Source organism: Salmo salar, chromosome ssa20 (genome assembly GCF_905237065.1).
Source record: "Salmo salar chromosome ssa20, Ssal_v3.1, whole genome shotgun sequence".
Classification (NCBI taxonomy): Eukaryota; Metazoa; Chordata; class Actinopteri; order Salmoniformes; family Salmonidae; genus Salmo; species Salmo salar.
In genome coordinates, this window is record NC_059461.1 from 21,209,173 (window position 1) to 21,235,955 (window position 26,783).

At 44.9% G+C, this 26,783-nt stretch overlaps 1 protein-coding gene across 4 annotated transcripts in view; it reads right to left on the bottom strand.

Moving 5' to 3' along the window:
* The window catches only part of LOC106579922 (E3 ubiquitin-protein ligase DTX1), a 57,855-nt gene that overhangs the window by 22,473 nt on the left and 8,599 nt on the right, over window positions 1–26,783 (bottom strand). The gene's annotated exons all lie outside the window — the stretch shown is intronic.

Sequence of the window (26,783 nt, forward strand, 5' to 3'; positions counted from 1 at the left end):
CGAGAGGATAGGAGGTCAGAGGAGAGAACTACTGTACGTATCCATCATAGATGATTCACTTACCAAGATCTCAAACCACTTTTTGTTTAAATAATCATGAATTTAAATGTATAACTCATTGAATAAATTGGCCAAGCATGCTTCAAAATCAAAAAGTAACCCAGATTCTAATATGTGAAAATGACAGTCATAATAGGGGAGGGGGAGACAGAGGTATACCTCTGCCCTCCAGCTGATGGCCTCACAGCCCCCACCTCCAATATAATACAATTACTGTGGTCACATGGGAAATCAGGACACTTCTCCCCATCCATCTCCTGCCTGCTACGCAGCACACCAGCGAGGGTATCCAGGCTCTATGGCTAGGACCACCACCACCACCCTTCCCCCATTTCATTTAACAGCTAAATGCACACTAACTTGCAGTGGCGCACCGGGGTGATAATGGAAGGGAGGACGTGTGTGTGGTGGGGGGAAAGGCTGGCGTAAAAGGCTGTGCCCCCCAGCCATACAGCACAGCATCACTGGCACCAGAGAATAAAACGCATCAGCAGAATCAGCAGCACTGACCTTGAATCCCTGCCGCAAACTGTGCTAAAGGACTTGGCTTGGCAGCTCATTTCATTTGGAAGGCTGCTGAGAACCTCTGCACACAGACACACAGCCAGCTGCCTCTGTCACTCACCTCCCCAGGCAGTCAGTCATCCATTCCTTCACTCATTCTCCTTGCCTCAGTGGTCCATTGATTGACTTTCAATTTCCTCCACGCACACACTCTCTTCACTCTCGCCCTCATGCATTACTTCCCCATGCCTGATGTTAGGATAAAACTCACCAATTCACACTCACTCGCACATAGCTACCACTGTTTCATCCATACCACGGTATCACGAATTCACTGTTTCACTCCTGACTACTAATTACTCATCCAGCATGTTGATTTACAGTAGTATACCCAGAGCCTCAGGTGGGGATAGAGGATGAGACGGAGTGAACAGCTCTTCTACAGAGTAGGCTTTTATCACTTAGTGTTCTCTCCTGTGGGATACATTAACATGCAACAGACAAACATTCTCTCTTTCTCCCTGTTAGGCGGTGTGTGTGTGTGTGTGTGTGTGTGTGTGTGTGTGTGTGTGTGTGTGTGTGTGTGTGTGTGTGTGTGTGTGTGTGTGTGTGTGTGTGTGTGTGTGTGTGTTCTCACGTCTCAGACCCAATCAATGGATGTGCAGCAGCACCACACTCTCTTGTTAAACGCTGAGTTAACTAACACTAGCCTTATAAATATTTGATGATGTGGAGACTTTTTATCTGCTGGGCATCAATTTAGCTCCACCAAGGAAATATAAACATAGGGCCCTATAAAAATCTGTTTTGTTTTTCAAGGTTTCCTTTTCCCCTGTTTTTTCAGGTTTCCACCCCCCCCAAAAAAAAACACACTTTAAAAAAAGAAATAGAAAAACAACACATTTGGATGTTCTAAGTCCACAACAATGTTTAAACCACATCAGGATTTTTGTTATTTTATTTACATTGTTGGGTGTAGTAACCCTTTAATTCCAGCGTGGTTTTTAGCGGGTGTTTTTGTACCGCACGTGTTGGTAGAGTTTGCTAAACAAATACCAACTGGATTGACGCAAATAATCATGATATAATTCTGCCAGGTAGGCATAGGCTACATTGTAGCTAGTTAACATTTAATTGAGAAGGTTTTTGGGAAAGCCTTTCCATCTACCAGAAGAATTTTCATTAGCCTCATCGCTAACTGCTACACAAAATGGTAGATGTGCGCTCCGCACATACACAGATGGGGGATTCTCGTTGCCTCTTCAGAAAGTTGCAGGAAATACGAATCACTGATGCATTCTGTTCATGTCTTATGATAAGCTTTGACAAATTAATTCATTTTCAATACATTTAGTTGATTCCTTACTAAGCTCAATTCATTTTTTTATTTTGTTGAATTCCGTTTTAATGTCTGGACTCTGTCCACGTTCTGTATCCCAGATTTTATAGGGCCCTATAAACATGACATTCCTTTAAGAGCCAATTAGGTTTTCATAGGCCCTAATGGAAGCTAATGTGGAGAATATACACACAATTGCTAAAAGATATTCTATAAACGGTGACATGCCCAAATGGAGGTTTGATTGGAAATCATGTTACCTGGTTATTACAGTTAATTACTCCAACAGGATATGATGTAGGGCCATGACATTCCCATGAGGAATAATCCCTCACCAGGGGCCAATTTGTGAATACATTACCCCTCCTATTCCAGACCATAAATCATATACCTCACATATAAACCCCAGGATATTATCAAGGCGAGACACAGGAGGCAGATGGTTGGAGTCTTACAATATTTAATAATCAAAAGGGGTAGGTAAGAGAATGGTCGTGGACAGGCAAAAAGGTCAAAACCAGATCAGAGTCCTGGAGGTACAGAGTGGCAGACAGGCTCGTGGTCAAGGCAGGCAGAATGGTCAGGCAGGCAGGTACAGAGTCCAGAAACAGGCAAGGGTCAAAACCGGGAGGACTAGAAAAAGGAGAATAGCAAAAAGGAGTACGGGAAAAACACGCTGGTTGACTTGACTAAACATACAAGACGAACTGGCACAGAGAGACAGGAAACACAGGGATAAATACACTGGGGAAAACAAGCGACACCTGGAGGGGGTGGAGACAATCACAGGAACAGGTGAAACAGATCAGGGCGTGACAGATATAACCTGTGAAAAGAAGAAACATGGGAACGTCGAACAGACAAGAGCTAACCCTCTAGCTGAGGGACTGTATCTGGTCTACTGTGCGCATTTCTATGCTGTGGTAGTGACTGGTGTTAGATAGGGCCTCAAGGAGAGAGTGAAGGTCAGAACAGTGCAGTAATCACATGGAACCATAACAGGAAGCTCCACTCACAACCTCGCAGCACCTTATATGGCTGTCTGTCTCATACACTAATTTACTGTTGTATATATAATGGCTCCAGCCCAAAGACTGAGGCTGAGTTGTTGATGCTCTCCGTGTGAACCAGCCGACCCTCTATGCTCTTCCTGACAGGAAACGGCGAGAGAGAGTGGTCACTTCCTGTCTGACCCTATGTGCCTTTGGCAGCGGTCTCTCCCTTTCCCCCTAAGTCTCTCCTCCCCTTTCCCCCGTCCCATCCTCCTCCTCATGACATCCTCCAGATGTCCTTGCCCAACAAAACAGTGGTCCCATTGGGTGAGGAGACGTGTCATGTATAACTGTGTCAAGCCACACTGTGGGACTCTAACCCTAGCTCACACACGGAAAGGTGAGTTCAGGGTGAATTAAACTGTTAAGACTCTTGTGGCTTCCTGAAGATCTGTTCCTTCCCTGACAGTCTATCATTCTATCACTCTCTTTAATAGGATTGTTTTGGTCTTCAGCTGAAGACAGGTCTGTCTGACTCGCCCCTCACAGGTCTGTCTGACTCGCTCCTCACAGATCTGTCTGACTCTCTCTTCCACTCTCTCATCTCCGCTGGTGCCAGCTCTCCCTTTCCCCTCCTGTCACTCCTGGCTAGTCACCAACTCTCTGACAAATTTTTCACATTTTCCACCCTGTCACTCATTGGCCACCATCCTGATCTTAGACAACACTCTTGTTGTCCACATTACCCAGCACTCATGCTCTCGCTAGTGCTGCACTAGACAGGCTGATGATAAGCCCTGTATGCCTCTAGATACAGGCCCATTATGTATCCTAATAATTGACAAGCTTCTCCAATTCCCCCTGGGCCACCCTGAGCTTATTAAAAATAGCTCCATGAGTTGCTGTAACTACAGAGGGAGAGAGGCCAGTAACAGCTACACTGTGAGGCTGCCGAATGTTAGCTAGCTGAGAAGCACTTAATAGGAAGAGGCTAATAATTTTTTTATTACAGATGTAGGATCTTAATTTGAGGCAGTTTGCTACAGCAGGAAAATAATCTTGAAGCAACACGAAATGTGAATTATTATGTGGATTATAATTAATGGACAATTTTGTAGGGGTTGCTAGATTTTTCATAATGGAAAATCAAGTCAACAATGTCTTAGTGTTAATTACAAACCTCAGAAGTCTTTTTAAACCTTAAATACTGTACACTATAAGTTCTCCTGCAACAGTGTGATCAAATTAAGATCCTACATCTGTACAGCAGCCAAACTGACTGGCCAGTGGCGAACACTGTGGTGCTGGGTCAGGTGCACTCTTTTGCTCACTTATATATCATAACCTAAGATTCATTATAGCTATACCTTTCCTAAATCAGGGTTTGACATATACAAGCTTTTCTATTTTACTGCTGTGGGATATATTGCCATTTGGTACAGTTCATCGACCTAATTTCTAACTAAATGTTTATTGGGCTGTACATCAGCTTGCACTCAAATGGATTTATTATCCTGGACACATTCTCTATGCGAATATTGTATATCAGTGAAAGAACAATAAATATTCCATTATGTGCTGCTACTGTATACAGGCAATAAAGTAATTGAGGTATGTTTGATGTTTTCCATAAACCCCACTAGCACAGCTTGAACGGAAATATCCCTTTCATCTCCTGAAAAAAGGCCTTTACAAACAATTAACCCGATACAGTTATGAGAGAACATACAGAACTAGGAGGGTGTCGATGACATAAAAAGGCGCCCTCGTTGTGAGATAAAACATCTAGGTCAAACAGATCTGTGGTGAAGTAGTGAAAATACAATCTCTAGATATGTACCCATTAGGATTAGGACCCCTGAAACATATGGATGACATGCATACAGCATCAGCAAGAATGTTCACAAAGTAATAAAATATACATCATAGGTACTGTGAGATACTGTACTAGCGTTATACCAGCATGCCACTAACTCGTCTGAGATCAGAGAGCTAGGTAATGAGGATGACAGTGTGGTATCAGTAGCTGGCTTGAGAATGTTACTGGCTACAACATACTACTCCTTACCATAACTATCCCACCCAAGCTCCCTCAAACTTAATCATCCAGATCACTTCAACAAAACAAATTTCTATACTCCCGAGCCACTGTACAGTTTTGACATAATAATGCAGAGCCATAATGGACCCATTGTTACGTTCGTTGTTGGAATGGATGCTCACTTTCGCACGGCAAGTGCGAGGAGCTGGCACCGAGCGCACCGGGCTGTGAATGCGCACTGGAGACACAGTGCGTATCACCGCATAACATGGTGCCTGAACGGTCACACGCTCCTTAAAGCGAGTGCGGGGAGTTGGCTCTGGTCTGAAACCTGGCTCCGCCAACCAACCCGTGTCCCGTCCCCCCCCCCCCTCTCGTGCTTGCTTCGTGGTTGTGAACCCCGGAGTCGTCGTTGATGCACCCTCGCTGCTTCCGTCTGCTCCCATGGAAGGCGATCCTTTCCGGACAGGATTTCCTCCCAACTCCAGGATCCTTACCGTCCAAGATATCCTCCCATGTCCAGGATGTCTGCTCCTCCTGGCCACGCTGCTTGGTCCGTTTGTGGTGGGATCTTCTGTTACGTTCGATGTTGGAAGGATTGGACCAAGGTGCAGCGTGGTAGGTGGACATCTTTCTTATATTTAAAAATGAACACCGAAAACTAAACAAATACAAACGAAACCTAACGTTCAGTAGGGCTACACAGCACAGTACCAAAAACAAGATCCCACAAACTAAAGGTGGAAAAAAGGCTGCCTATGTATGATCCCCAATCAGAGACAATGATAGACAGCTGCCTCTGATTGGGAACCATACCCGGCCATCAAAGAAATAGAAAAACTAGAATGCCCACCCAAATCACATCCTGACCTAACCAAATAGAGAAATTAAAAGGCTCTCTGAGGTCAGGGCGTGACAGTACCCCCCCCAAAGGTGCGGACTCCGGCCACAAAACCTGACTCTATAGGGGAGGGTCCGGTTTTGCATCTAGCCTCGGTGGTGGCTACAGTTCGGGACGTAGACCCCGCTCCGCTCGCTGATCCCTCCGCTTCCATGGAACCGGACCGTGGATCGTCGCCAGAGGCTCCGGACCGTGGATCGTTGCCGGAGGAACTGGACTGTAGATCGTCGCCGGAGGCTCTGGACTACAGACCGTTGCTGGAGGCTCTGGACTGCAGACCGTCACTGAAGGCTCTGGACTGCCGACCGTCACTGGAGGCTCTGGACTGCCGACCGTCGCTGGAGGCTCCGGACTGCCGACCGTCTCAGGAGGTTCCGGACTGTGAAACGTCGCCGGAAGCTCTGGACTGGGAACTGTCACCGGAAGCTCTGGACTGGGAACTGTCGCCGGAAGCTCTGGACTGGGAACTGTCGCTGGAAGCTCCGCACCATGGATCATCACTGAAGGTTTCGGGCCATGGATCATCACTGCAGGCTTCGTGCCATGGATCATCACTGGAGGCTTCGGGCCATGGATCATCACTGGAGGCTCCGGGCCATGGATCATCACTGGAGGCTTCGGGCCATGGATTATCACTGGAGGTTTCGTGCCATGGATCATCACTGGATGCTTCGGGCCATGGATCATCACTGGAGGCTTCGGGCCATGGATCATCACTGGAGGCTTCGGGCCATGGATCGTCACTGGAGGCTTTGTGCCATGGATCATCACTGGAGGCTCCGGGCCATGGATCATCACTGGAGGCTCCTGGCCATGGATCATCACTGGAGGCTTCGGGCCATGGATTATCACTGGAGGCTTCGGGCCATGGATCACTACTAGAGGCTTCGGGCCATGGATCTTCACTGGAGGCTTCGGGCCATGGGAGTGGATCATCCCTGGAGGCTTCGTGCGTGGCACAGAGTGTACCAGGCTAGGGAGACGCACTGGAGACCGGGTGCGTGGAGCAGGCACAGGGCATACCAGGCTGGAGAGACGCACTGGAGGCCGGGTACGTGGAGCAGGCACAGGTCGTACCGGGCTGGGGAGACGCATTGGAGACCGGGTGCGCGGAGCTGGCACAGGATATACTGGGCTGTGGAGGTGCACTGGAGGTCTGGAGCGTAGAGCTGGCACAACCTGTCCTGGCTGGATGCTCACTTTAGCCCAGCAAGTGCGGGGCGCTGGCACAGGACGCACTGGGCTGTGAAGGCGCACTGGAGACACAGTGCGTATCACCGCATAACATGGTGCCTGAACGGTCACACGCTCCTTAAAGCGAGTGCGGGGAGTTGGCTCTGTTCTGAAACCTGGCTCCACCAACCACCCGGTGTGACCCCCCCCCCCAAATAGAGAAATGAAAAGGCTCTCTAAGGTCAGGGTGTGACACCCATGGTGCTGGGAAGCAACCTAGAATCCCTACAGCAGCAGCCTCCTCTCTCCAGCCGCCGTGATGGATGAACAAAGGACGAAAAGGTACAGGTGGTTGGGAGGAGAGGAAGAGGCTGGCGGGGGAGGGTTGGTGATATGCACAGAGCCTCTCTGCTAGAGTGGAATGAAATGAGGATGTCTCACTTTCTCTTACCCAGGCAAGCTTACAATGTGAATACTGCAGCAGAGCAGAGTAGCCCCCAATGACTCAGTCCTCCTAAGACAGGCTGCCAAACAAGACAAGCTGGGGGGTAGCAGTAGCAGAGCGACCCCCCACCCATCTCTACCCCCCTGCCTTGGGGAGCTGGCCAGTTACAATGCACGTGTGCAGAGTTTGCAGTTATGGTGGTAACAAAGACGGACCAGAAAAATGTAGTTAGTCTTGAGGTACCTGCCAGATGTTGCACTGCAGCAATGCAACAGACCCTGAAACAACCCTCCAGACTGTGTGTGTGTGTGTGGGTGTGTCGTGACTGTCCTGTGTCAATGTGCTTCAGCTCTGTCAAGTGTACTCTCTTTCTACTTCTCTGCCACCCCGTTGAGTGTGTCACAAGTTGTCACTTCCACACAGAGAAAGCCCCTCATCAGGCAGCAGGTCTAGCAGGAGCCTGCATCTTTAGCATGTCACTGGGATGGGACACAGAGCCCCACAAAGCCCCGGGCCTGCGGCGTCACAAAGACTCTCCATAAGACACTGTCCAGACCTGCCAAAAGGATACGGCAAGCAGCCTTCTTGTTAGCAGAGCAAGTGGATGGTGGCAGTACTCTACTGTGTTAAGGCGGGTGGTGGCAATACTGTTCTGTGTTAAGGCGGGTGGTAGGAGGTGGATGGTGGCAGTACTCTACTGTGTTAAGGCGGGTGGTGGCAATACTGTTCTGTGTTAAGGCGGGTGGTAGGAGGTGGATGGTGGCAGTACTCTACTGTGTTAAGGCGGGTGGTGGCAATACTGTTCTGTGTTAAGGCGGGTGGTAGGAGGTGGATGGTGGCAGTACTCTACTGTGTTAAGGCGGGTGGTGGCAATACTGTTCTGTGTTAAGGCGGGTGGTAGGAGGTGGATGGTGGCAGTACTCTACTGTGTTAAGGCGGGTGGTGGCAATACTGTTCTGTGTTAAGGCGGGTGGTAGGAGGTGGATGGTGGCAGTACTGTACCGTGTTAAGGCGGGTGCTAGGAAGTGGATGGTGGCAGTACTGTACCATGTTAAGGTGGGTGGTGGGAGGTGGGTGGTGGCTGTACTGTACCGTGTTAAGGTGGATGGTAGGAGGAGGTGGGTGGTGGTAGTACTGTACTGTGTTAAGGTGGGTGGTGGCTGTACTGTACCATGTTAAGGCGGGTGGTATGAGGTGGACAGTGGCAGTACTGTACTGTGTAAAGGTGGGTGGTAGGAGGAGGTGGGTGGTGGCAGTACTGTACTGTGTTAAGGTGGGTGGTGGCAGTACTGTACTGTGTTAAGGCGGGTGGTAGGGGGAGGTGGGTGGTGGGTGGTGGCTGTACTGTACCGTGTTAAGGCGGGTGGTAGGAGGTGGGTGGTGGCAGATGGGGAAGTGAGTGCATGTGTCTGTCTAAGCCATCTGGAGACACAGTGGATTTCTGGAGCTCAGAGGCCTCTCCTCTCTATCTCTGACAGGTGACCTTACATGTGAGAAGGCCACAGGAGGCTGCTGAGGGTAGGATGGATTATGATTATGCCTGGAATGAAGTGAATGGAGTGGAAACCATGTGTTTGATACCATTCCTTTACTCCATTCCAGCCATTACTATGAGCCAGTCCTCCACAATTAAGGTGGCACCAACCACATGTGGAGCAGACGGCCTCTCACTCCACTCACTACAAGAGAGAGTGACAAGCACACACAACCCCTCCACCACACCCCTGCCTGCTCCAAGCAGTATTTATCTATGTGACAGGATGATATTTCATGTCAGCCATCAGCCAGTTAACAAGCGTGTAAGGCAGTGAAAATGGTTCGCTAACTCAGCAGAAAGCCAATTGAGAGGCATACTAGTCTTTGGGGCCATTGAGGGATGTTTGCACAGGTCCTTGTCGACCTCAAGAGGAGCTGTACTAGCTACATAGAAACGCACATAAAACACTAACTAAAGGTTATGAGTCATTGGATATGACAATGCAATCCCAGTGCAGTGCAATCCTTCTGTCCCTAGACAGTCATAGCTGGATTTAATCAAGCCCCAGTGAGGTGATTCAATTGCGATGTACTGCATATCAAATAATACAACTCATGGAGTATCATTCTCACAATCCACTCTTGGCAAATATACAAGATGAACAGATATACAGTGGCAAGGAAAAGTATGTGAACCCTTTGGAATTACCTGGATTTCTGCATAAATTGGTCATCAAATTTGATCTGAAGTCCCAACAATAGACAAACATGGTGTGCTTAAACGAATAACACACAAATGATTGTATTTTTCTTGTCTATCATTTAGAACTCCTAGGCTAATGACTTCTCCAAAAGCTCATTGGAATCAGAAGTCAGCTAACCTGGAGTCCAATCGATGAGACGAAATTGGAGATGTTGGTTAGCGCTGCCTTGCTATATAAAAAAAACTCACAAAATTTGAGTTTGCAATTCAAAAGAAGCATTGCCTGATGTGAACCATGCCTCGAATAAAAGAGATCTCAGAAGACCTACGATTAAGAATTGTTGACTTGCATAAAGCTGGAAAGGGTTACAAAAGTATCTCTAAAAGCCTAGAAGTTCATCAGTCCACGCTAAGATAAATTGTCTATAAATGGAGAAAGTTCAGCACTGTTGCTACTCTCCCTAGGAGTGGCCGTCCTGCAAAGATGACTGCAAGAGCACAGCACAGAATGCTCAATGAGGTTAAGAAGAATCCTAGTGTCAGCTAAAGACTTACAGAAATCTCTTGAACATGCTAACATCTCTGTTGACGAGTCTACGATACGAACAAAAACACAACACAAGAATAGTGTTCATGGGAGGACACCACGGAAGAAGCCACTGCTGTCAAAAAAAAACATTGCTGCTAGTCTGAAGTTTGCAAAAGTGCACTTGGATGTTCCATAGCACTACTGGCAAAATATTCTGTGGACAGATGAAACTACAGTTGAGTTGTTTGGAAGGAACACACAACACCATGTGTGGAGAAAAAAAGGCACAGCACACCAACATAAAAACCTCATCCCAACTGTAAAGTATGGTGGAAGGAGCATCATGGTTTGGGGCTGCTTTGCTGCCTCAGGGCCTGGACAGCTTGCTATCATCAACAGAAAAATGAATTCCCAAGTTTATCAAGACATTTTGCAGGAGAATGTTAGGCTATCTGTCCGCCAATTGAAGCTCAACAGAAGTTGGGTGATGCAACAGGACAACGACCCAAAACACAGAGGTAAATCAACAACAGAATGGCTTCAACAGAAGAAAATACGTCTTCTGGAGTGGCCCAGTCAGAGTCCTGACCTCATCCCAATTGAGATGCTGTGGCATGACCTCAAGAGAGCAGTTTACACCAGACATCCCAAGAATATTGCTGAACTGAAACAGTTTTGTAAAGAGGGATGGTCCAAAATTCCTCCTGACCGTTGTGCAGGTCTGATCCGCAACTACAGAAAACGTTTGGTCGAGTTTATTGCGGCCAAAGGAGGGTCAACCAGTTATTAAATCCAAGGGTTCACATACTTTCCCCACCCTGCACTGTGAATGTTTACACAGTGTGTTCAATAAAGACGTGAAAACGTATAATTGTTTGTGTGTTATTAGTTTAAGCAGACTTTGTCTGTTGTTGTGACCTACATGAAGATTAGATCAAATTTATGACCAATATATGCAGAAATCCAGGTATTTCCAAAGGGTTCACATACTTCTTTTTGCCACTGTAGCTGGTGTGGATATGGTGACCTTTAGCCTCCTGTAGGATGATGATGCCTTGGTTGAGTAGACAGGCTAGTATCCCCTTTGCTGCTGAGACAGGGGTTTTTAAACCCTCTGGTCTACCCAGCCCGCTGCCAGACAGGCTCAGTGTCTGGCCTTATCTGTGAAGACTCTACATAAAAGCAAGGTGTCACTTTGATTCCCTGTCTGTGCTGGTCAGCTTTGATCAGCTCTAACATGTCCAGGTAGTCAGATGTGATGTGATACAGCAGGTCAGCAGGCAGGCCAGACTGTTCCCTCTGCAGACAGATAGAGACAGAGCCACACTGATTTACTGCTGGAACAACATGGCTGAAGAGAAAGATTCTAATGTACTCTTCTATGAACTTTGCAACCTACATCAACTGGAAATGTCTTGACACTGCAGCCTGTTACAAACAAATTGATGTTGTTGTCTTTAAAAAAAGACGAATGTTTAAATGATTCCATCTTGTTCCGATCTGGTGAATGTTACAATTATTCCATGTTGTTCCAATCTGACTGACTAATGAGGAAATTGGACAATTTTGATAAAAAAAGGTATCTGTCCTGAATTAACTGTCTCTTCTGAGCCAGCAGGGTGTTTAGAGAAACAGGACAAGCTCAACCAGATCTCCTGAGAATGGGAGAATGTGCTTGTTGAGGCTAAAAGTCATATTCAGGCTCTAAATCAGGATCATGTCTTCTCTAGGAAGGTGTAGAAGGTCTAAGGAGCTTCACCCAGCTTTAGCCAGAAGTCCAGAGGGCTTCATCAAAGGGTAAAGCAGCGTAACAGTGTTACCTAGAGATGGGGTCAGAGCTTTTGGAGAAACTAATTTCATAAATCCAAAACCGCCCAACAAGCAGCTCAGCACTTTTTTCAAAGTCAGCCTTTCTCTCTCGGGTGGGTCAGCCTAGTGGTACAGTGTGGAGCGTGAGGACTGAAAACCAACTGAAATATTATGAAATATCAATGTCTGGTGCTATAGAAGATTCCCGAGTATGGGATAACTGTCTTCTGTCTGTTATAGCCTTTAGCCTACACTGGTGTGAAGTGAAAGTATTGTATTTTCAGTACAGTACAGTAAATGTATCATTACATATAGCTAGTATACTCTGAATAGCTGGGGAGGATGCTTATCATTTCTAAAATAAAGTAACTGTTCCATATATAATATACATTTATAATTCTGAGGGGAAAACGTTTTTAGGTCATTCTTATGCAGATCATTTGTTCTTGAGGCTATATTGATTTACACTGAGCATTAAAAATATTAAGACCACCTGCTCTTTCCATGACATAGACTGACCAGGTGAAAGCTACAGTATGATATCTTATTAAATCAACTTTAAATCAGTGCAGATGAAGGGGAGGAGACAGGTTAAAGAAGGATGTTTAAGCCTTGAGACAGTTGAGACATGGATTGTGTATGTGTGCCATTCAGACGGTGAATAAGGCAAGACAACAGATTTAAGTGCCTTTAAACGGGGCATGGTAGTAGGTGCCGGGCACACCGGTTTGTGTCAAGAACCGCAACGCTACTGGGTTTTTCACACTCAACAGTTTCCCGTGTGTATCAAGAATGGTCCACCACCCAAAGGACGTCCAGCTAACTTGACACAACTGTGGGAAGCATTGGACTCAACATGGGCCAGCATCTCTGTGGAACGCTTTCGACACCTTGTAGAGTGGGAGGAGTGCAACTCAATATTAGGAAGGTGATCCTAATGTTTGGTATACTCAGTGTATATTACTGTCACGTCCTGACCATAGTAAGTTGTTATTTTCTATGGTAGAGTAGGTCAGGGCGTGACAGGGGGGTTTCTAGTTTAGTTTTTCTATGTTGTTATGTTCTAGTTTTGTATTTCTATGTTAGGTTGTTCTAGTTTTTGTTTCTATGTTGGGCTGTGTTTGGGATGATCTCCAATTAGAGGCAGCGGGTCATCGTTGTCTCTAATTGGAGGTCATATTTAAGTTGGTGTTTGTCCCACCTGGGTTTGTGGGAGATTAATTTTGAGTAGTATATGTTTCACCTCTGCATCACGGTTTGTTGTTTTTTGTCATTCAGTTTATTTATGTATTGCACAGTTTCACAGTATAAATAAAATGTGGAACGACACACACGCTGCACTTTGGTCCGCTCCTCCTTTCGACAACCGTGACAATTACATGAGATGCAAGACAAAGTCCCCAAGGAAATACAATGAAGTAGAACTAAATTATATGTATGCATTTGATCAAATTATTTAAATAATTGTACTATTCATCATATGGAAATGAAAATGGTAATGTTCCATCTAACAGATTGAGCTGCAATGTGTGATCTTTGCTTTGCTTCAGATCTATCGTCTGTTCAGGCATCCATATTAACTGGGAAACCATCTGCAGTGAAAACCCACACACATTTCAACCAAAGACAATACATCTCTCTGCTGCGACTCCCACTCCCACTCCCTTTCACATTGACTAATGTCTCACAGACTGATAGCCAGTGTGAGGGACAGAAAGGTATAGAGGGATTGGCTATGTCTTTGCCTGAAGACAATTCACCTTGAGCCAATAGTAACAAACCCCCTGAGAGTGTGTTTGCTGTCATTATTAATGAGACATCTGGAAAGTGAAGCCGCTCGGTGCTCCATTCAGGATCGACAGCACAGTGCTCCATGTGCCAAGAACACCTGGCCAATATTATTCACCTCACAGGCTGCGGCAGGATGTTTCTCCTGCTGGCCAGTCATAGGACTTGGAGTGGAACCAAGAATGGCGATTTAGAAGCACTTACAGGTGAAAGAGAGAAAGACTGAGAAAAAGGAGAGAAAATGAGAGAGGAGAGAGAGATTCACATTGATATTCTGCAGAGTGGCCATTCTGCAAATATCAAAATACATTATTGTAGTTCCATGGGTGGGTGGCAGGGAGAGAGGGAGGGAGGAGTCAGTGTGTGTGTGGGGAGTGTGAACCCCGGGTTGTCTGCCAGGCGTGTATTGTACCTCCCCTGGCTTGTCGCAGTCATCCCCACTCTCATTTTCATTAGTCCCTGGAACTGACAGCCTTTGAGAGTTTGAGTAAATGATTCACACACCAAAAACTTGGCGACAGACAGACTGCACAAGGTAGACCTTCAAGTCTCTGGGGCTCGGACAGAAAGTACACAGAAATAACACCAACAAACACTTCTACACCAATCCTTAAATTCAAAGTGCCAAACAATTAATTATGTTTGTCTTTACCCACATGAAAAAATACTACAGTATTCTGTAGAATATTGTACTACACACAGTAGTATCCCTCGCTTATGTGTAGTGCTGAATGTTGTAGTATACTGTAGAATACTACAGTATTATCCTTTAAAAAAACACTGTAGTAAATACTACTGTAATGTTAGCAAAAACACTACAGTCCACAAAAAACACTTAACTATAGTAAATAAATACTACGGTATTTAATTTACATATACCCTGCCCATTTCCCTCCCCCATGTTGCAATTTGTGCCACCCATAAGTGAGAAACCTAAATGCCAAGTATAAACCATATTGTGTTCCCTACAGGTTATAGAAAAGAGCAGAAGCGCTAAACCATCTGTTCAGACCCCAGTCCTACCTACCGGTTATAAAAATATATATTTTAGTATCTCCAGTAGATTTTCTGAAGGACAAAGCCTCCACTTCTACGTCAAAGATAATAAAACAAAAACACTATAGTAAATACGACAGTAACGTCTGCAAAAACACTACAGTAAATACTATAGTATACTACAATCCCTAAAAACACTACATTAATTACAGTATATTCTATAGCCATTCTTGAAGATGGCACCGGAGAGAATGGCTGCCGTTTCATGGGCTCTTAACCAACCGTGCCATTTTGTTTGTTTTTTCGCATTTTTTGTAACTTATTTTGTAAATAATGTTGCTGCTGAAAATCAGAACAGCGATTATTCACCTTGAACTGGACGAAGAATTTCTCTTTAATGAGTCGGACGAGAGGGATTTACTCCAGACACCCGAAAAGGCCATCGTCCCTGTCATTCGCAGGAGAAAAGACGGAAAATATATCGCGGAAAGAGATCGGGGTACCATGTGAGAAACCGCTGAGGAGTGGCTAATATGCGCTTGCCATCCGTATTACTGGCCAACGTACAATCACTGGAAGATAAATTGGATGAACTACAAGCCCGTATATCCTACCAACGGGACATTAAAAACTGTAATATCTTATGTTTCACCGATTTGTGGCTGAACGACGACATGAATAACATACAGCTGGTGGGTTATACACTCTATCGGCAGCATAGAACAGCAGCCTCTGGTAAGACAAGGGGTGGCGGTCTATGTATAATTGTAAACAACAGCTGGTGCAAGATATCTAAGGAAGTCTCAAGGTTTTGCTCGCCTGAGGTAGAGTATCTCATGATAAGCTGTAGACCACACTATCTACCTAGAGAGATTTCATCTGTATTTTTCGTAGCTGTCTACAAACCACCACAGACCGATGCTGGCACTAAGACCGCACTCAATGAGCTGTATACCGCTATAAGCAAACTCATCCAGAGGCTCCTAGTGGTCGGGGACTTAAATGCAGGGAAACTTAAATCTGTTTTACCTCATTTCTATCAGCATGTTTATTGTGCAACCAGAGGGAAAAAAACTCTAGACCACCTTTACTTCACACACAGAAACGCGTACAAAGCTCTTCCTCGCCGTCCCTTTGGAAAATCTGACCATAATACTATCCTCCTGATTCCTGCTTACAACACAAATTAAAGCAGGAAGCACAAGTGACTCGGTCAATAAAAAAATGATCAAGTGAAGCAGATGCTAAGCTACAGGACTGTTTTGCTAGCACAGACTGGAATATGTTCCGGGATTCTTCCGATGGCATTGAGGAGTGCACCACATCAGTCACTGGCTTCATCAATAAGTGTATTGATGACGTTGTCCCCACAGTGACTGTACGAACATACCTCAACTAGAAGCCATGGATTACAGGCAACATCTGCACTGAGCTAAAGGGTAGACCTGCCGCTTTCAAGGAGCGGGACTCTAACCCGGAAGCTTATAAGAAATCCCGCTATGCCCTCCGACGAACCATCAAACAGGCAAAGCGTCAATACAGGACTAAGATCGAATCGTACTACACCGGCTCCGACGCTGTCAGGTGTATCAGGGCTTGCAAACTATTATAGACTACAAAGGGAAGCACCGCTGAGAGCTGCCCAGTGACACGAGCCTACCAGATGACCTAAATTACTTCTATGCTCGCTTCGAGGCAAGTAACACTGAAACATGCATGAGAGCACCAGCTGTTCCGAACGACAGTGTGATCACGCTCTCCGTAGCCGATGTGAATAAGACCTTTAAACAGGTCAACATTTACAAGGCCGCAGGGCCAGACGGATTACCAGGATGTGTAATCCGAGCATGCGCTGACCAACTGGCAAGTGTCTTCACTGACATTTTCAACCTCCCCCTGTTTGAGTCTGTAATACCAACATGTTTCAAGCAGACCACCATAGTGCCTGTGCCCAAGACCACTACGGTAACCTGCCTAAATGACTACCGACCCGTAGCACTCACGTCTGTAGCCATGAAGTGCTTTGAAAGGCTGGTCATGGGTCACATCAACACCATGATCTCAGAAACCCTAGATCCACTCGAATTTGCATACCGCCCCAACAAATCCACAGATGATGCAATCTCTATTGCACTCCACACTGCCCTTTCACATCTGGACAAAATTAACACCTACAGTTGAAGTCAGAAGTTTACATACACCTTAGCCAAATACATTTAAACTCAGTTTTTCACAATTCCTGACATTTAATCCTAGTAAACATTTCCTGTCTTAGGTCAGTTAGGATCACCACTTTATTTTAAGAATGTGAAATGTCAGAATAATAGTAGAGAGAATGATTTATTTCAGCTTTTATTTCTTTCATCACATTCCCAGTTGGTCAGAAGTTTACATGCACTCAATTAGTATTTGGTAGCATTGCCTTTAAATTGTTTAACTTGGGTCAAACGTTTCAGGTAGACTTTGACAAGCTTCCCACAATAAGTAGGGTGAATTCTGGCCCATCCTCCTGACAGAGCTGGTGTAACTGAGTCAGGTTTGTAGGCCTCCTTGCTCGCACACGCTTTTTCAGTTCTGCGCACAGATTTTCTATAGGATTGAGGTCAGGGCTTTGTGATGGCCACTCCAATACCTTGACTTTGTCGTCCTTAAGCCATTTTGCCACAAATTTGGAAGTATGCTTGGGGTCATTGTCCATTTGGAAGACACATTCGTGACCAAGCTTTAACTTCCTGACTGATGTCTTGAGGTGTTGCTTCAATATATTCACATAATTTTCCTCCCTCATGATGCCATCTATTTTGTGAAGTGCATCAATCCCTCCTGCAGAAAAGCACCCCCACAACATGATGCTGCCACCCCGTGCTTCACGGTTGGGATGGTGTTCTTCGGCTTGTAAGCCTCCCCCTTTTTCCTCCAAACATAACGATGGTCAATATGGCCAAACAGTTCTATTTTTGTTTCATCAGACTGGAGGACATTTCTACAAAAAGTACGATCTTTGTCCCCATGTGCAGTTGCAAAACGTAGTCTGGATTTTTTATGGCGGCTTTGCAGCAGTGGCTTCTTCCTTGCCGAGCGGCCTTTCAGGTTATGTCGATATAGGACTCATTTTACTGTGGATATAGATACTTTTGTACCTGTTTCCTCCAGCATCTTCACAAGGTCCTTTGCTGTTGTTCTGGGATTGATTTGCACCTTTCGTACCAAGGTACATTCATCTCTAGGAGACAGAACGTGCCTCCTTCCTGAGCGGTCCCATGGTGTTTATACTTACATATTATTGTTTGTACAGATGAACGTGGTACCTTCAGGCATTTGGAAATTGCTCCCAAGGATGAACCAGACTTGTGGAGGCCTACAATTTTTTTCTGAGGTCTTGGCTAATTTCTTTTGATTTTCCCATGATGTCAAGCAAAGAGGCACTGAGTTTGAAGGTAGGCCTTGAAATACATCCACAGGTACACCTCCTATTAACTCAAATGATGTAAATTAGCCTATCAGAAGCTTCTAAAGCCATGACATAATTTTCTGGAATTTTCCAAGCTGTTTAAAGGCACAGTCAACTTAGTGTATGTAAACTTCTGACCCACTGGAATTGTGATACAGTGAATTATAAGTGAAATAATCTGACTGTAAACAGTTGTTGGAAAACTTTATTGTGTCATGTACAAAGTAAATATCCTAACCAACTTGCCAAAACTATAGTTTGTTAACAAGAAATTTGAGGAGTGGTTGAAAAACGAGTTTTAATGACTCCAACATAAGTGTATATAAATTTCCGACGTTAGGGATATTTTCAGCGGCAGGGACTGAGAGGGTAGACAGGATTGAGCAATGTAAAGAGAGATCCTTGATGAAAACCTGCTCCAGAGCACTCAGGACCTCAGACTGGGGTGAAGGTTCACCTTCCAAAAGGACAACAACCCTAAGCACACAGCCAAGACAACGCAGGAGTGGCTTCGGGACAAGTCTCTGAATGTCATTGAGTGGCCCAGCCAGAGCCCCGACTTGAACCCGATCTAATATCTCTGGAGACCTCAAAAAAGCTGTGCAGCTACGCACCTCATCCAACCTGACAGAGCTTGAGAGGATCTGCAGAGAATAATCAGAGAAACACCCCAAATACAGGTGTGCCAAGCTTGTAGCGTCATACCCAAGAAGACTCAAGGCTGAAATCACTACCAAAGATTCTTCAACAAAGTACTGAGTAAGGGGTCTGAATACTTTTGTAAATGTGATATTTCAGGTTTTATTTTAAATACATTTCTAAACATTTCTAAAAACCTGTTTTTGCGGGGTATTTTGTGTAGATTGATGAGAGGGGAAAAAACGATTTAATTAATTATAGAATAAGGCTGTAACGTAACAAAATGTGGAAAAAGTCAAGGGAACTGAATACTTTCCGAATGCACTGTACATCTATTCAATCGTTAAAGCCTCAAACTAAGCTCTGCTTTCTCAGCTTTGCATGCAGAATGCACACAGTGTGGTGGCTGAATAGTGCGTTCTACAGATAGGGAAGACTAGAACCAAAATAAAAGGCCCATGCTGAGATCTGTACTGTCAGTGATCAAGGGGAGCCATGTGCTCTAAGCTAGCTGTGCAAAGCTCCCTTAATAAAGCTCTGCTGAGTCAAACAATGATCTTTCTGCACTAAAGATCACATACACTACTGATCAAAGACACCAGTGCTGACTTATCATTCCTCTGTCACCTTTAACATGACAAGTGCCTAACGATCGTTTTGTTCTGCTGAGCATGAGCGTGCTGTATAGCTGAAATAGAGACTTGAGGCTCTAATGGATTCATTCGAGCATCTGTTACCAAAATTAATGAAATGTTAACTTCATCAATCATGTTCTGTGACTGCACAGATCAAACACATGGTAGTTTGACAAAAAAAGATATACCTGCTGCCTTTAATTTTAGTTGATGGTGGGTTGTAGTCTCAAAGTACCTGAAACCATTTATCATACAGGCCTTCCCATCAAACACCCACATCTACAGACCAGGTTTTGTATGGGTGCTCTGGAGTTTAACAAACCTGACTAACCCCACTAGCACATTGGTCCAGCTCAAACATAAAAACATTAGTCCAGATCACTATTTTAGGGCACCCCAAGAGTCAACCCTGGCACTCACAGCTTAACCACCAGTGCCCATCTGACACACAGAAGATGGTGATAGATTAAACCAGGCAGCAGAGAGGGAGACCTTAATGGAGTTGTTTAGAGGGAGAGAGGCGGGTGGGCCTCATTCATATTCACAGCAGTGGTGAGTGAGTGAGAGTGAGCATGAGAGAGTGAGAGAGAGGGGAGGCTCTGAGTGACCTCCTAGATTGGCCCTGATAAGGGAAGCACTGGCGGAGAGCAGCTTTAAAAGGTTTGGCTCGATATTTATTTCATATATTTTATTTAACCTTTATTTAACTAGCCAGTTAAGAACAAATTCTTATTTACAATGACGGCCAAACCCTAACCCGGACGACCCTGGGTCAATTGTGCGCCGCCCTACGGGCAATGAAAGAGACAGATATCCACCTCAGAAGTTAAAAGTGGTGACTCATCGGATTAGAGGTTGAGAGGAGGGAAAGATGCCCTGGGTGTCTAACTGTGCTTCTGCATGTGCCAGGCTGCCAAGCCAGAGCAGCTGCTACCATTTCCACTGCCCAGCGCCCAGTTACCTCAATCACTTGGGTAGGACGTGGCCATATCTCAGACTGTCTCCTCCTCACAGGACCACATCCAGAACTACAAACACTACAGCCCCAACGTCGAGGAATAAAGGGGGTCATAGGATCACTTTCACCAAGGAGCTGGAGGAAGGCCTGGTCTGGACACTGAGCAACAAGTGTTGTAGTAAGCTACTACCTCTCCAAGCTGCTAGAGAGTGGAACAGTACCCCAGAGCTACTTGTCCCCATTCCAGAAAAGGAACCATGACGTAGTGATGGAGATCAGGAGGCTAGGACTGTTGTTTGATTCTGAAAGAATCAGTCTTCATAAACTGTCTTTCTGTTCCATATACAGAAATGCTGTATAGCCGCCTTAAGTTAGAATGTGATCCTGTACATTTGATTAGAGCTTGCAGTACTTTTGCATTGATGTGATCTAAACAAAGACAATGGCACAAGAATAAACTAACGTTCTGAAGGACCAGATGAGGTGGAAAGCTAACTTCTATCCAGAGTGAACAGGGGAGGGTAGAACTGGAAAAAAGAGAGAAGGGATGATGGATAAAGAGAGAAACATGGAAAGAGAAAGGAAAAGAGAAATCACACCTGCCCTGTGTTTCTGTCTGGTTTTTGTCTTTGTGCTCCCCTCTTTTATGGCTGTCACTGAGTGTACAAAACATTACGAACACCTTCCTACTATTGAGTTGCACCCCCTTTTGCCCTCAGAACAGCCTCTATTCATCAGGGCATTGACTATACAAGGTGTCGAAAGCGTTCCACAGGGATGCTGGCCCATGTTGACTCCAATGCTTCCCATAGTTGTGTCAAGTTGGCTGGATGTGCTTTGGGTGGTGGATCATTCTTAATACACACGGGAAACTGTTGAGCGTGAAAACCCAGCAGCATTGCAGTTCTTGACACCGTCAAACTGGTGCACCAGGCACCTACTACCATAACCCGTTCAAAGGGATTTAAATCTTTTGTCTTGCCCATTCACCCTCTGAATGGCACACATACACAATCCATGTCTCAATTAATGTCTCAAGGCTTAAAAATCCTAACCGGTCCCCTCCCCTTCATCTACATCTTTCACATGGATTCACTTGGTTAGTCTATGTCATGGAAAGAGCAGGTGTTCCAACTGTTTTGTACTCTGTTGTACATCCGGGGAACACTCCACCTCTCTCTCTCTCTCTCTGTCCCTTTTCTCTCAGGATCTCAGTCCTCAGCTCCTCTCTGCACCTTTCTCATGGGCTTTTGCTTTGTACGCTAAAATAAAAATGGTTTCCCATAACTAAAACTTCTCTCAAATACGGGAGGTACAAGTGCTTTTATGAGTTCACTTGGGAGCTTTTGATTCATTTACTTCATCTATTCTTCTCAGCTTTGGATGTAATGACTGTAAACCATGGCACCAGTGTTCATTAGAAGATAGGAATATTCTTTCTCTCTCACTCAACAATCGTAACACTGATGTGGTCTTATCTAACAATGCGTAGAACATCTGTTGTAGCTCAACATAACCCCATTGTGTCACTCAACAACATTCCTGCCTTGACAGGGAGGGCATCACACATTCACTTCCGTATTGCTGACACACACACACACACACACACAAACACGCACCACCCCTCCCACCGCATCCACAGTTTACATTAACAAGCTCTCCCTCTCCTCCTTCCTTTCAGGTACACAATAAAACTGTACTGTATTATTGTGTACATGATTTACATATATTGTGTGCTATTTCCAATAAAACAGAAATTCAGAGAGACAGAACAATTAATAAGAATGAATGACAAGAATAGGTAGACCTATACAGGAAATGACAAGAAGAGGTAGGCCTACACAGGAAATTACAAAAATAGGTAGTCCTATACAGGAAATGGCAAGAATAGGGTAGGCCTATACAGAAAATTACAAGAATAGGTAGGCCTATACAGGAAATTACAATAATAGGTAGGCCTATACAGGAAATGACAAGAAGAGGTAGGCCTACACAGGAAATGTCAAGAATAGGTAGGCCTACACAGGAAATTACAAGAATAGGTAGGCCTATACAGGAAATGACAAGAATAGGTAGACTTATACAGGAAATTACAATAAAAGGTAGGCCTATACAGGAAATATAAATAATAGGTAGGCTTATACAGGAAATTAGAAATAGTCCATGGTCCTCCTAATTGAATGGTCCCGATATCTCCTTAGATCCAGCCAGTTATCCTTCAGTTCAGGACAGAAGGGTGATGGAGTTAGCTCTACAAAAGTCCCTCTGCAAAACATACACGTAGCCTTTCTAATACACATGTCCTCTTTTATCTTTACTCTGCTCTGCTCATCCTTCCTGTTCACATGTGGGTCAATAATGTTTTGATTTCAAATGGTGGCGGCTGAGGGCCAAGTCATACCCGACCTGTAGCACGTAGCAGGAATCCTTCTCAGAACTTCCCCCACACACACTGCAGGCTAGTATAGAAACCACACACAGCAAGATGCCGTCAACAGCAATAGAACCAAGACTGCAGCTACTGCCGGTTGTCATCTGCACATGAAAACGGAAAGTGATAGCTTTAATTTTATGCAATTCTATCTTTTTCTACCACAAGCCACAAAACTGTTTTGAATTAGTCATTGAGGATTGCAAGCACAGAGAAGGCAGGTCAGAGGAGAACAGGTTCTCACGCCTGCAATACCAAAACAAATAAGGAGGAGAAACAATGCACGTCACTGGCCATAGCAACGGAACAAAGCCGCTCTGATAGAGTTTATCTCTGTAGTCAGTCACACACACTAGAATGTCAGACCAGCAACCCACACAGTAACCTAATGTAAATCTCAATTAGTAGGAAGAAAATTAATCACCTAAGAGCTACAGTGTTTGTGAAGAATACTGTGTAAACAATTTATCTGAAGCTACCACGTTCATCTGTACAAACAATAGTACGCAAGTATAAACACCATGGGACCACGCAGCCGTCATACCGCTCAGGAAGGAGACACGTTCTGTCTCCTAGAGATGAGCGTACTTTGGTGCGAAAAGTGCAAATCAATCCCAGAACAACAGCAAAGAAGCTTGTGAAGATGCTGGAGGAAACAGGTACAAAAGTATCTATATCCACAGTAAAACGAGTCCTATATCGACATAACCTGAAAGGCCGCTCGGCAAGGAAGAAGCCACTGCTCCAAAACCGCCATAAAAAAGCCAGACTACGTTTTGCAACTGCACATGGGGACAAAGATCATACTTTTTGTAGAAATGTCCTCTGGTCTGATGAAACAAAAATAGAACTGTTTGGCCATAATGACCATCGTTATGTTTGGAGGAAAATGCCGAAGAACACCATCCCAAATGTGAAGCACGGGGGTGGCAGCATCATGTTGTGGGGGTGCTTTGCTGCAGGACGGACTCGTGCACTTCACAAAATAGATGGCATCATGAGGGAGGAAAATTATGTGGATGGAAAATTACGTGGATATATTGAAGCAACATCTCAAGACATCAGTCAGGAAGTTAAAGCTTGGTCGCAAATGGATCTTCCAAATGGACAATGACCCCAAGCATATTTCCAAAGTTGTGGCAAAATGGCTTAAGGACAACAAAGTCAAGGTATTGGAGTGGCCATCACAAAGCCCTGACCTCAATCCTATAGAAAATTTGTGGGCAGAACTGAAAAAGTGTGTGCGAGCAAGGAGGCCTTCAAAGCTGACTCAGTTACACTAGCTCTGTCAGGAGGAATGGGCCAAAATTCACCCTACTTATTGTGGGAAGCTTGTGGAAGGCTACCCGAAACGTTTGACCCAAGTTAAACAATTTAAAGGCAATACTACCAAATACTAATTGAGTGTATGTAAACTTCTGACCCACTGGGAATGTGATGAAAGAAATTAAAGCTGAAATAAATCATTCTCTCTATTATTATTCTGACATTTCACATTTTTAAAATAAAGTGGTGATCGTAACTAACCTAAGACAGGGAATTTTTACTAGGATTAAATGTCAGGAATTGTGAAAAACTGAGTTTAAATGTACTTGGCTAAGGTGTATGTAAACTTACGACTTCAACTGTGTATATATACAGTCATGTCCAAAAGTTTTGAGAATGACACAAATATACATTTTCACAAAGTCTGCTGCCTCAGTTTGTATGATGGCAATTTGCATATTCTCCAGAATGTTATGAAGAGTGATCAGATGAATTGCAATTAATTGCAAAGTCCCTCTTTGCCATGTGAATTAACTGAATCCCCAAAAAACATTTCCACTGCATTTCAGCCCTGCCACAAAAGGACCAGATGACATTATGTCAGTGATTCTCTCGTTAACACAGTGAGTGTGAGTGTTGACGAGGACAAGGCTGGAGATCACTCTGTCATGCTGATTGAGTTCGAATAACAGACTGGAAGCTTCAAAAGGAGGGTGGTGCTTGGAATCATTGTTCTTCCTCTGTCAAACATGGTTACCTGCAAGGAAACACATGCAGTCATCATTGCTTTGCACAAAAAGGGCTTCACAGGCAAGGATATTGCTGCCAGTAAGATTGCATCTAAATCAACCATTTATCGGATCATCAAGAACTTCAAGGAGAGCGGTTCAGTTGTTGTGAAGAAAGCCTCAGGGCGCCCAAGAAAGTCCAGCAAGCGCCAGGCCCGTCTCCTTACGTTTATTCAGCTGCGGGATCGGGGCACCACCAGTACAGAGCTTGCTCAGGAATGGCAGCAGGCAGGTGTGAGTGCATCTGCACACACAGTGAGGCGAAGACTTTTGGAGGATGGCCTGGTGTCAAGAAGGGCAGCAAAGAAGCCACTTCTCTCCAGGAAAAACATCAGGGACAGACTGATATTCTGCAAAAGGTACAGGGATTGGACTGCTAAAGTCATTTTCTCTGATGAATCCCCTTTCCGATTGTTTGGGGCATCCGAAAAAAGCTTGCCCGGAGAAGACAAGGTGAGCGCTACCATCAGTCCTGTGTCATGCCAACAGTAAAGCATCCTGAGACCATTCACGTGTGGGGTTGCTTCTCAGCCAAGGGAGTGGGCTCACTCACAATTTTGCCTAAGAACACAGCCATGAATACAGAATGGTACCAACACATCCTCCGAGAGCAACTTCTCCCAACCATCCAGGAACAGTTTTCCATAAGGCAAAAGTGATAACTAAGTGGCTCGGGGAACAAAACATCGATATTTTGGGTCCATGGCCAGGAAACTCCCCAGACCTTAATCCCATTGAGAACTTGTGGTCAATCCTCAAGAGGCGGGTGGACAAACAAAAACCCACAAATTCTGACAAACTTCAAGCATTGAAGAATTATGCAAGAATGGGCTGCCATCAGTCAGGATGTGGCCCAGAAGTTAATTGACAGCATGCCAGAACGGATTGCAGAGGTCTTGAAAAAGAAGGGTCAACACTGCAAATATTGTCTCTTTGCATCACCTTCATGTAATTGTCAATAAAAGCCTTTAACACTTATGAAATGCTTGTAATTATACTTCAGTATTCCATAGTAACATCTGACAAAAATATCTAAAGACACTGAAGCAGCAAACTTTGTGGAAATTAATATTTGTGTCATTCTCAAAACTTTTGGCCACGACTGTATATAAGAATGATACAATGTCCTTAAAGTCATAGCATAACATGACGTAGTCACAAGTTCTACATTTTGATTAGTCATAAGCTGCTGTGGAGTTTCAAGCGTGTTGAATTCCATGTAAAAATAACATCTCATGGAATGAAATTACAAACAACAGTTTGTGTGTCTAATGTCATGATCTGCATATGTAACAGTCATGTAGTGTTACATGACTGTGTGTGGTGCATAGGTGTTTATTACATTGTCTTTCCATCATCAGGAGAATGAGAGGTAAACAGTGGTGAGGCAGCATTGAACCCTATCACTGACCAGTGGCAGGGAGAGTGTTGGGGTACAATAGAGATGGCTGATAAGCCCCTGTGTTGTGCTATGGGAGTGGGTGGAGTGAAAGGGGATCAGTCCAGAGCAGTGTTTAGAGCTTCAAGCACCCCTCTGGGGAGGGGAATGGATCGATCCACTTTGGATATGAGCCAACCCATTCCCAGCCTCCAGCCAGAGATCCTTCCACAAACTAGGCAACCCTGTAAGCCTGTGCACACGCAATCCATTTTTTACACTTCACCATAGACTGGTATCTTCTCTTCACAAGCCAATGCTGAGCTGAGCACTGTGTAAACCCTGTGTTTAGAATGGCAATAGCATGCAGATGTGCTGGGTAGGCTGATAGAGAGAAGGGCCCTGCTGCACAGGCTGTGGTGGGTGCTGCTGCCATCATCCTCCACTGATTACAGGGAGAGGAGTTCAAATAGAGCTGCTG